Source organism: Moschus berezovskii, chromosome 10, assembly GCF_049115385.1.
Source record: "Moschus berezovskii isolate FMDL1 chromosome 10, NW_MosBer_1.0, whole genome shotgun sequence".
NCBI classification, from domain to species: domain Eukaryota; kingdom Metazoa; phylum Chordata; class Mammalia; order Artiodactyla; family Moschidae; genus Moschus; species Moschus berezovskii.
The window spans coordinates 40,883,703-40,891,927 of record NC_142469.1 but is presented as its reverse complement, the minus strand read 5'-3'; the positions used below and the strand labels follow the sequence as shown (position 1 = coordinate 40,891,927).

Here is an 8,225-nt window from a genome sequence, read left to right as displayed (position 1 = left end):
CCCATCACTTCATGGGAAATAGATGGGGAAACAGTGGAAACAGTGTCAGACTTTATTTTTTTGGGCTCCCAAATCACTTCAGATGCTGATTGCAGCCATGAAATTAAAAGACACTTACTCCTTGGAAGGAAATTTATGACCAACCTAGATAGCATATTAAAAAGCAGAGACATTACTTTGCCAACCAAGGTCCGTCTAGTCAAGGCTATGGTTTTTCCCGTGGTCATGTATGGATATGAGAGTTGGACTGTGAAGTAAGCTGATTGCACCTCTCACCGCGCAGCAAGCCTTCAAGATGGCGCCGAAGAAAGAGAAGAAGCCTAAGAAGTCAACCTGGAAGTTTAATTTGGATCTTACTCATCCAGTAGAAGATGGAATTTTTGATTCTGGAAGTTTTGGTACCTTCCCTAGTGAATATCTAGGGTTTTCTTCCCTAGTGTGGCATTTTTTCTGTTTTGAAATAGGAACAGTTTCTGCGGGAGAAGGTTAAAGTGAATGGAAAAACTGGAAATCTTGGGAATGTTGTTCACATTGAACGCTTCAAGAATAAAATCATAGTCGTTTCTGAGAAACAGTTCTCTAAAAGGTATTTGAAGTACCTTACCAAGGAATACCTTAAAAAGAACAATCTTCGTGATTGGCTTCGTGTGGTTGCATCTGACAAGGAGACTTATGAGCTTCGTTACTTTCAGATTAGTCAAGATGAAGATGAATCTGAGTCTGAGGATTAGATGATGCCATCCTTCATAGGGCTTTGCTTGCTAATAAAACAAATTAAGCATACAAAAGAAAGAAACACTTTGAAATGGACCTTTAGCTTATCAGTGAATAAAAAACATTACTCTGTAAAAAAAAAAAAAAGAAAGCTGATCGCCGAAGAATTGATGCTTTTGAACTGTGGTGATGGAGAAGACTCTTGAGAGTCCTTTGGACTGCAAGGAGTTCCAACAAGTCCATTCTAAAGGAGATCAGTTCTGGGTATTCATTGGAAGGACTGATGCTAAAGCTGAAACTCCAATACTTTGGCCACCTCATGTGACGAATTGACTCAACGGAAGAGTCTGATGTTGGGAGGGATTGGGGGCGGGAGGAGAAGGGGACGACAGAGAATGAGATGGCTGGATGGCATAACCGACTCGATGGACATGAGTTTGAGTGAACTCCGGGAGTTGGTGGTGGACAGGGAGGCCTGGCGTGCTGTGATTCATGGGGTCGCAAAGAGTCGGACATGACTAAGCAACTGAACTGAACTGAACTGAATGGATAAAAAAGAATCTAGAATTTTTAAAATTAGTAAATTGGATTTGAATAGAGCGTTTTATCTTGGTCGTGAAGATTTTTTTGTGCAGTTCTTCTGTGTATTCTTGTCACCTCTATCTTTATATCTTCTGCTTCTGTTAGGTCCATACCATTTCTGTCCTTTATCGAGCCCATCTTTGCATGAAATGTTCCCTTGGTATCTCTAATTTTCTTGAAGAGATCTCTTTTCTTTCTTATTCTGTTTTTTCCCACTATTTCTTTGCATTGATCGCTGAGGAAGGCTTTCTTATCTCTCCTTGCTATTCTTTGGAACTCTGCATTCAAATGCTTATATCTTTCCTTTTCTCCTTTGCTTTTCGCTTCTCTTCTTTTCACAGCTACTTGCAAGGCCTCCTCATTTTGTATTTCTTTTTCTTGGGGATGGTCTGATTCCCGTCTCCTGTACAATGTCACAAACCTCCGTCCATAGTTCATCAGGCACTCTATCTGTCAGATCTAGTCCCTTAAATCTTTTTCTCACTTCCACTGTATAATCATAAGGGGTTTGGTTTAGGTCATATCTTAATGGTCTAGTGGTTTACCCTACTTTCTTCAACTTAAGTCTGAATTTGGCAATAAGGTGTTCATGATCAGATTTCATGAGTCACAGTCAGCTCCCAGTCTTATTTTTGCTAACTGTATAGAGTTTCTCCATCTTTGGCTACAAAGAATATAATCAATCTGACAATTATGCTTAAGCATTAGAAATTTTAAGCACACACACACAACTGTTTCTAAGACAGTAAAAAAGAAGTACATTAATCATTAGCAGTTTTGTCTTTGAGTGGAGGGACTATGCATAACAGTTCTACATTTTTATCCTATTTTTAAAAATTTTTCATAATGATCAGGTTTAATTTAAATTACAAACAAATATCACATTAAAAACAAAAAGTAAACAACTATAAAAATCTTAAAATCCAAAAATCCAAAATTAAAAAAAGAAAACCTTGGTGTATTTGGATTTATGCTTATTCTCATAAATAATTTAGTGAAGCTGATTTTCCTTTCCCCAGTTTTCCCCCAGGGCAGGGAAGATTCTAAAGATGGCCTTCCAAGATTTGCACCTCCTAGTTATTCAGTTAATCACTAATCTAGTGTGAAGGGACTTTGCAAATGTAAGTAAAGTTACTATCCATAGCTTTTAAGACAGGGAGATTTTTCTGGATTATCTGGGTGGGCCCAGTATACTCACATGAGTCCTTCAAGAATAGAAGACAATGTCTAGGGGAAGGCAGAGATTGACTTAAAGCAAGAAGAAGCAGGAGAAATAGAATTAGGATTCTCTACATCTTTGCTGGCTTTTAAGATGGGAGGAGGCCATAAGTCAAGGAATGTGGGCAGCCTCTGCAAAATGAGGACAACCTCTGGCCTGTGTCCAGTAAGGAAAAAGGGATCTCAATCCAACAGCTGCACAAAACTGATTTCTGCAAAACATCCTGCTTGAACCTGGAAGCATATTCACCCCCAGGGAATCCAGATAAATAAAATAGCCTCCTTAATACCTTGACTGTGCCATTGTAAACCCTTACAGTCATACTCAGTCATACCATACTCAGACTTCTGGCCTACAGAACTATGAATAATAAATGGGTGTTTTGTTTTGTTTAATATTTTTTTTTTCTTGGAGCAGTTTTAAATTCAAAGCAAAATTTAGTGGAAAGTACAGAAATTTCTCATATATCCCCTGCCCCACACACTCATAGACTTCCCCATTACCAACATCTTCCACTAGAGTGGTGCATTTGTTAGCAATTGATGAACCTACATTACACATCATAGTCACCCAAAGTCCAAAGTTTAACTGAAGATTCACTCTTGGTGTTGTAAATTTTATAGATTTGAACTAATTTATAATGACATGTATCTATTATTGTAGTACATTATACAATAATTTCACTGCCCTAAAATTCTTCTATAATGCCTATTCATCCCTCTACTCCTTAACTCCTAGCAATGTGTCTTTTTAAAAAATTGCTTTATTTGTGGCAGTTTGTCGTAGCAATAATAGAAAAAATAATACAGGTTCCAAGCGTACTCAAAGGCTCTGTAGGAGCTTATAGTCTTTTACTTTCTTCAATCCTATTTCTTATTTATGGGTACTTTTTGTGGGACTTGCTAGAGAATTTAAGGTTAATTTGATAAACCAACATAAATTAAGTCAAAATATATTTAAATAAAGATTTTAATACCTTGATCTAAAATTGTGACTCTTACTGGGAAATTTAGACATATTATTGACTTGGCAAACATTTTACACAAACAACCAACTCTCTTATCATTTCTTATGTACTAATACATATGCACTACCATGCATTTACTTGAATAGCTAACATTGATTGTTATTGTTGTTCTAACTGGACCAGGATGATATGGTGTTTTTATATCTAAGATTGTCTAATTCTCTGGAAAGCGAAATTTTCACTGTTATGAGATGATCAATATATATTACAGATACAGAAGCTTATTGAAAAGTAAACCTTACCAACAATTAGTCCCATTGCCAAATATCTTTGTTTTCTAAAACTCGTTTCTAGATTGCTTTAAAAAATCACTTTGCCAGTATATTTGAAATGTGGTTTTATATACATAAATTTATGTATTGTGAAAATAGAAGTATGGCTAGAAAAAGTTAAAGGTGCAATAAATAGATCCCATAGGAAAATGCTTGTACTCTTGGATTTATGAACATTATATTTGCTAGTCTTTCAAACTAATTCACTGATTAATACTGCCACTTTCATTCCCTTAATCTGTTAAAATTCAGCTGCCTGTAAAACCAGTGACTAGATTCAGACTAAATTAAGTATCCAATTTATTTAGCATCTGTTCAGGTTAGCCTACAATATTAGAATTAGACAAAATTATCACTAATTTCACAAAGTTTTCACAAGTTCTCATTTGCATATGTAAATTTTCAGTGCATGCTTAAAAAGTTCACATTTTCAGTTGATAATGTGATTTCTGAAATGAGTTTTTTTTTTTTTTTAACTAAACTCCACTAATTCAGACAAATGTTTAATTTGTTCCCAAAATCCCTTGAAAACTTTAAGTCAGCTGAATGGTTAAGCAATCTTTTCAGTGGTTGCCTCGACTAAAACATAATGTTATCACTTGCCTGAGGAAGAGATGGAGCCTCATAGAGAACCCAGACACTATGATCCTTTACTGATTTATCTCCATTCCTTCTTAGATCTGGTCCCAGTCTGAGTCTGATTTGCAGATCTGAGTGGCAGAATCTGGTTTTAAAGTATCAACTTGACCACACATCAAAACAGTAAGTGCTGTAATGCTGCTGCTGCTGCTGCTGCTAAGTCACTTCAATCGTATCCGACTCTGTGTGACCCTATAGGCGGAAGCCCACCAGGCTCCCCCGTCCCTGGGATTCTCCAGGCAAGAACACTGGAGTGGGTTGCCATTTCCTTCTCCAATATGTGAAAGTGAAAAGTGAAAGTGAAGTCGCTCAGTCGTGTCCGACCCTTAGCGACCCCACGGACTGCAGCCTACCAGGTTCCTCCATCCATGGGATTTTCCAGGCAAGAGTACTGGAGAGGCTTGCCATTGCCTTCTCCGCTGTAACGCTACCTTGAGTCAAACAGTGAAGAGTGTGAAGTAGATTTAAGTCAAATTTCAGCTTTAGCTTTGAAGGGGTAGTGAGCCAATACTGGTCGAGGTGTCAATGCAGCATCTCTCCTGTGGAAGAAGGAACAAGAGATGAATATTTTCTAACTACAAGCTGGGACAGTGAACAGTTTTTCAGTTGCAGTGTGGTGGTGGGTGGAAGATAATTAAAATTTTGAGATGTATATTCATCAGACCCTATTGCTTCTGCCTCATTTATTGGTTGACCATGAAGGAATAAGGATCCAGATAACCCTAAAAATGTCATGGTTGTCAGAAGCCTAAGTATTAAAAAAAAAAAAAATAGACAACAGCTTTTTAAAAAAATATTTTGTTTTAAGGCTAAAATTAAAAGAAAACACAGTACTAAGGATGAGAAAGTTGTTGTTCAGTTGCTAAGTTGAGTCTGACTCTTTTCTCCCTCATGGACTGCAGCTTGCCAGGCTTCCCTGTCCTTCACTCTCTTCCAAAGTTTGCTCAAACTCATGTCCATTGAGTCGGTGATGCCTTGTCCTCTGTCTTGTCCTCTGTCACTCCCTTCGCCTGCCCTCACAGCATTAGGGTCTTTTCCAGTGAGTTTGTTCTTTGCATCAGGTGGCCAAAGTTTTGGAATATATAGAAACTTGGATGAGTGCATGTTAAGTTGCTTCAGTTGTGTCCAACTCTTTGTGACCCTATGAACTGCAGCCTGCCAGGCTCCTCTGTCCATGGGATTCTCCAGGCAAGGGTACTGGAGTGGTTGCCATGCCCTCCTCTAGGGTATTTTTCTGACCCAGGGATCAAATCCATGTATCATGTCTCCTGCATTGGCTGGTGAGTTCTTTACCACTAGCTCCACCTGGGAAGCCTGTTGAGAAACTTAACAGTACTCAAAATACATGTGGCTCTTTTATTATGGCAGTACTAGGTGAAAAGAAAACAAATAGAGAATGAAGATGAGAAAAATATGCCACTAGGCATATTTTTTAAGTACCTTGGCAATTACACACTTAATGAAATTTTTCTGGCTTCTGATTTACTACAGTCAACACCTTCAGAAGCTGTTAAAATAGATAAAAATAACTGCAGTTTTAACATCATTTCCTGGATCTCACTTGTATATTTGTTGTTTCCTGACAATAGTGCTTGTCAGAGTCTTGAATATATAAGTTTTAACTCAAGAAACTCAAATTGTCCTTGATACTGTGCTGAGTTAACATTCAGTTCAGTTCAGTCGCTCAGTCGTGTCCGACTCTCTGCGACCCCATGAATCACAGCACACCAGGCCTCCCTGTCCATCACCAACTCCCAGAGTTCACTCAAACTCACAAGTCGGTGATGCCATCCAGCCATCTCATTCTCTGTTGTCCCTGTCTCCTCCCGCCCCCAATCACTCCCAGCATCAGAGTCTTTTCCAGTGAGTCAACTCGTCCCATGAGGTGGCCAAAGTATTGGAGTTTCAGCTTTAGCATCAGTCCTTCCAGTGAACACCCAGGATTGATCTCCTTTAGAATGGACTGGAGTTAACATTAGATGACTATAACACTTAAGTGTTTGTTGCACTGTTTGGTCATCAGATACAATTAGCAGATATTTTCATTGTTACCGATATTATATCAAAAATTATAATAAGGTGTGTATAGCCTTATTCTTTTTCTAAGGCATGTGTAACCCAGCTGTTTTCAATTATGTAAAAAACAGCTTCCCTTAAGGTTACTTGACTTGTCCAAATATTAATGTTTTCTCTCATTCTCTTCTCTCAATCTGTTCTCAGCATTCTATGCTTTAACACTCCAAATTATAGTCTTTCCAATCAGGTCTTGCTCGAGCTCTGTAGACTTGAAATTCTACTCTGTAGAGTGTGAAATTCATTAATGAGTTGCTCTTCATTGTATAGATTTGTTTTAAACTTGTAAGAAGGTGGCATTATTATTATGTTTTTCATTTAAAGGTGATTGAACAGGTAAGGCTCATTGCTGAATCATACATAACAGTAGAAAGGAACATATAAAAATGGTTTTCTCAAATTAATATAAAGTTCCACCGAAATATCTGTGTAATAGCAGGAAAAGAATGATTTGATTTTTTTCATGGAACGTTTTCTGTTCTTTGACTAAAGATTACCTAATTTGATTTATTTTTACTGTTTTTTTAAACAATTACATATGAAAGAATATATTATGCTTATGTTTTTTAATTAAACCTTTTATTTTGAGATAACTTTAGAATCACATGCAGCTGTAAGAAATAATACAGGAAAATCCATATATTCTTTGCCCAGTTTCTCTCATAGTAACACCTTGCACAACTATTGTACAACATTGCAACCAAGATATTGACATAGATAGTCAATATTAAGAAACATTTCTGTCTCAAGGATCCATCATGTTGCCTTTTTATAGCCACATCTATTTCCGTCCCACCTCACCCTCTTCTTAACCTCTAGTAATCACTAATTCAGTCTCCAGTTTTATATATTTTTTCATTTCAAGAATGTTATATATATATGGAGTCATATATTAATGTAGCCTTTTGGAATTGACATTTTCCATTCAGCACAATTCCCTGGAGATTCATCATGTTGTGTGTATTAGTAGTTGATCCTTTTTATTGCTTCTTAGTATGTTATGGATGTACAACAGTTTGTTTACTCATTAAGGACATCAGGCTATTTCTACTTTTGGGTGATACAAATAAATAGCAAGCTGTTATAGACGTGAATGTACATGTTTTTTGTGTGAACAAAAACCTTCAATTCTCTTAGGTAAATTCCTGGGAGTGCAATATTTGGGTTTTATGATAGTTGAATGTTTCATTTTTCTAAGAAAATTGCCACGATTTTCCACAGGGACTGTACCATTTTAATTCCCACCAGCATTTGGGATTTTGATTAGTAAGACACATTTGGTCTTTAGGTCAGCTTTCATATTTAGATCACCAATTGATCTATACTTGTTTTATTTTACAAATTAAGAATTACAATTTACTATTTTTCTGTATGATTTTCAACTGACCATCCATCCTACTGACCACCATACTGCTTTAATTCAGGTTAACATAAAGATGTGGGTCTATTTGTAGAACATTACATTTATCTGTCTACCTTTGTGACAATATTATACTGCTCTTACTACTGTAGCATTACAATTGATCTTAGTATTTAGTAGTTTAAATTCCCCAGTTTTGTTTTTCTTCTTTAACATTGATTTGTCTATACATTTTAGAATCAGCTTGTAAATTTCTACAACTATGAAATTTTTCACTTGGATTTCATTAAATTTATAGGTCAGTTTGAGAAGACTGACTTATTTACAACTTGAATTTTC

General features: G+C 36.7%; 1 pseudogene; it reads left to right on the top strand.

Annotated features, from left to right (window-relative positions):
* The first annotated feature begins 295 nt into the window (after nucleotides 1-295).
* On the top strand, nucleotides 296-731 carry LOC129560779 (ribosomal protein eL22-like pseudogene; annotated as a pseudogene).
* Nucleotides 732-8,225: the final 7,494 nt, after the last annotated feature.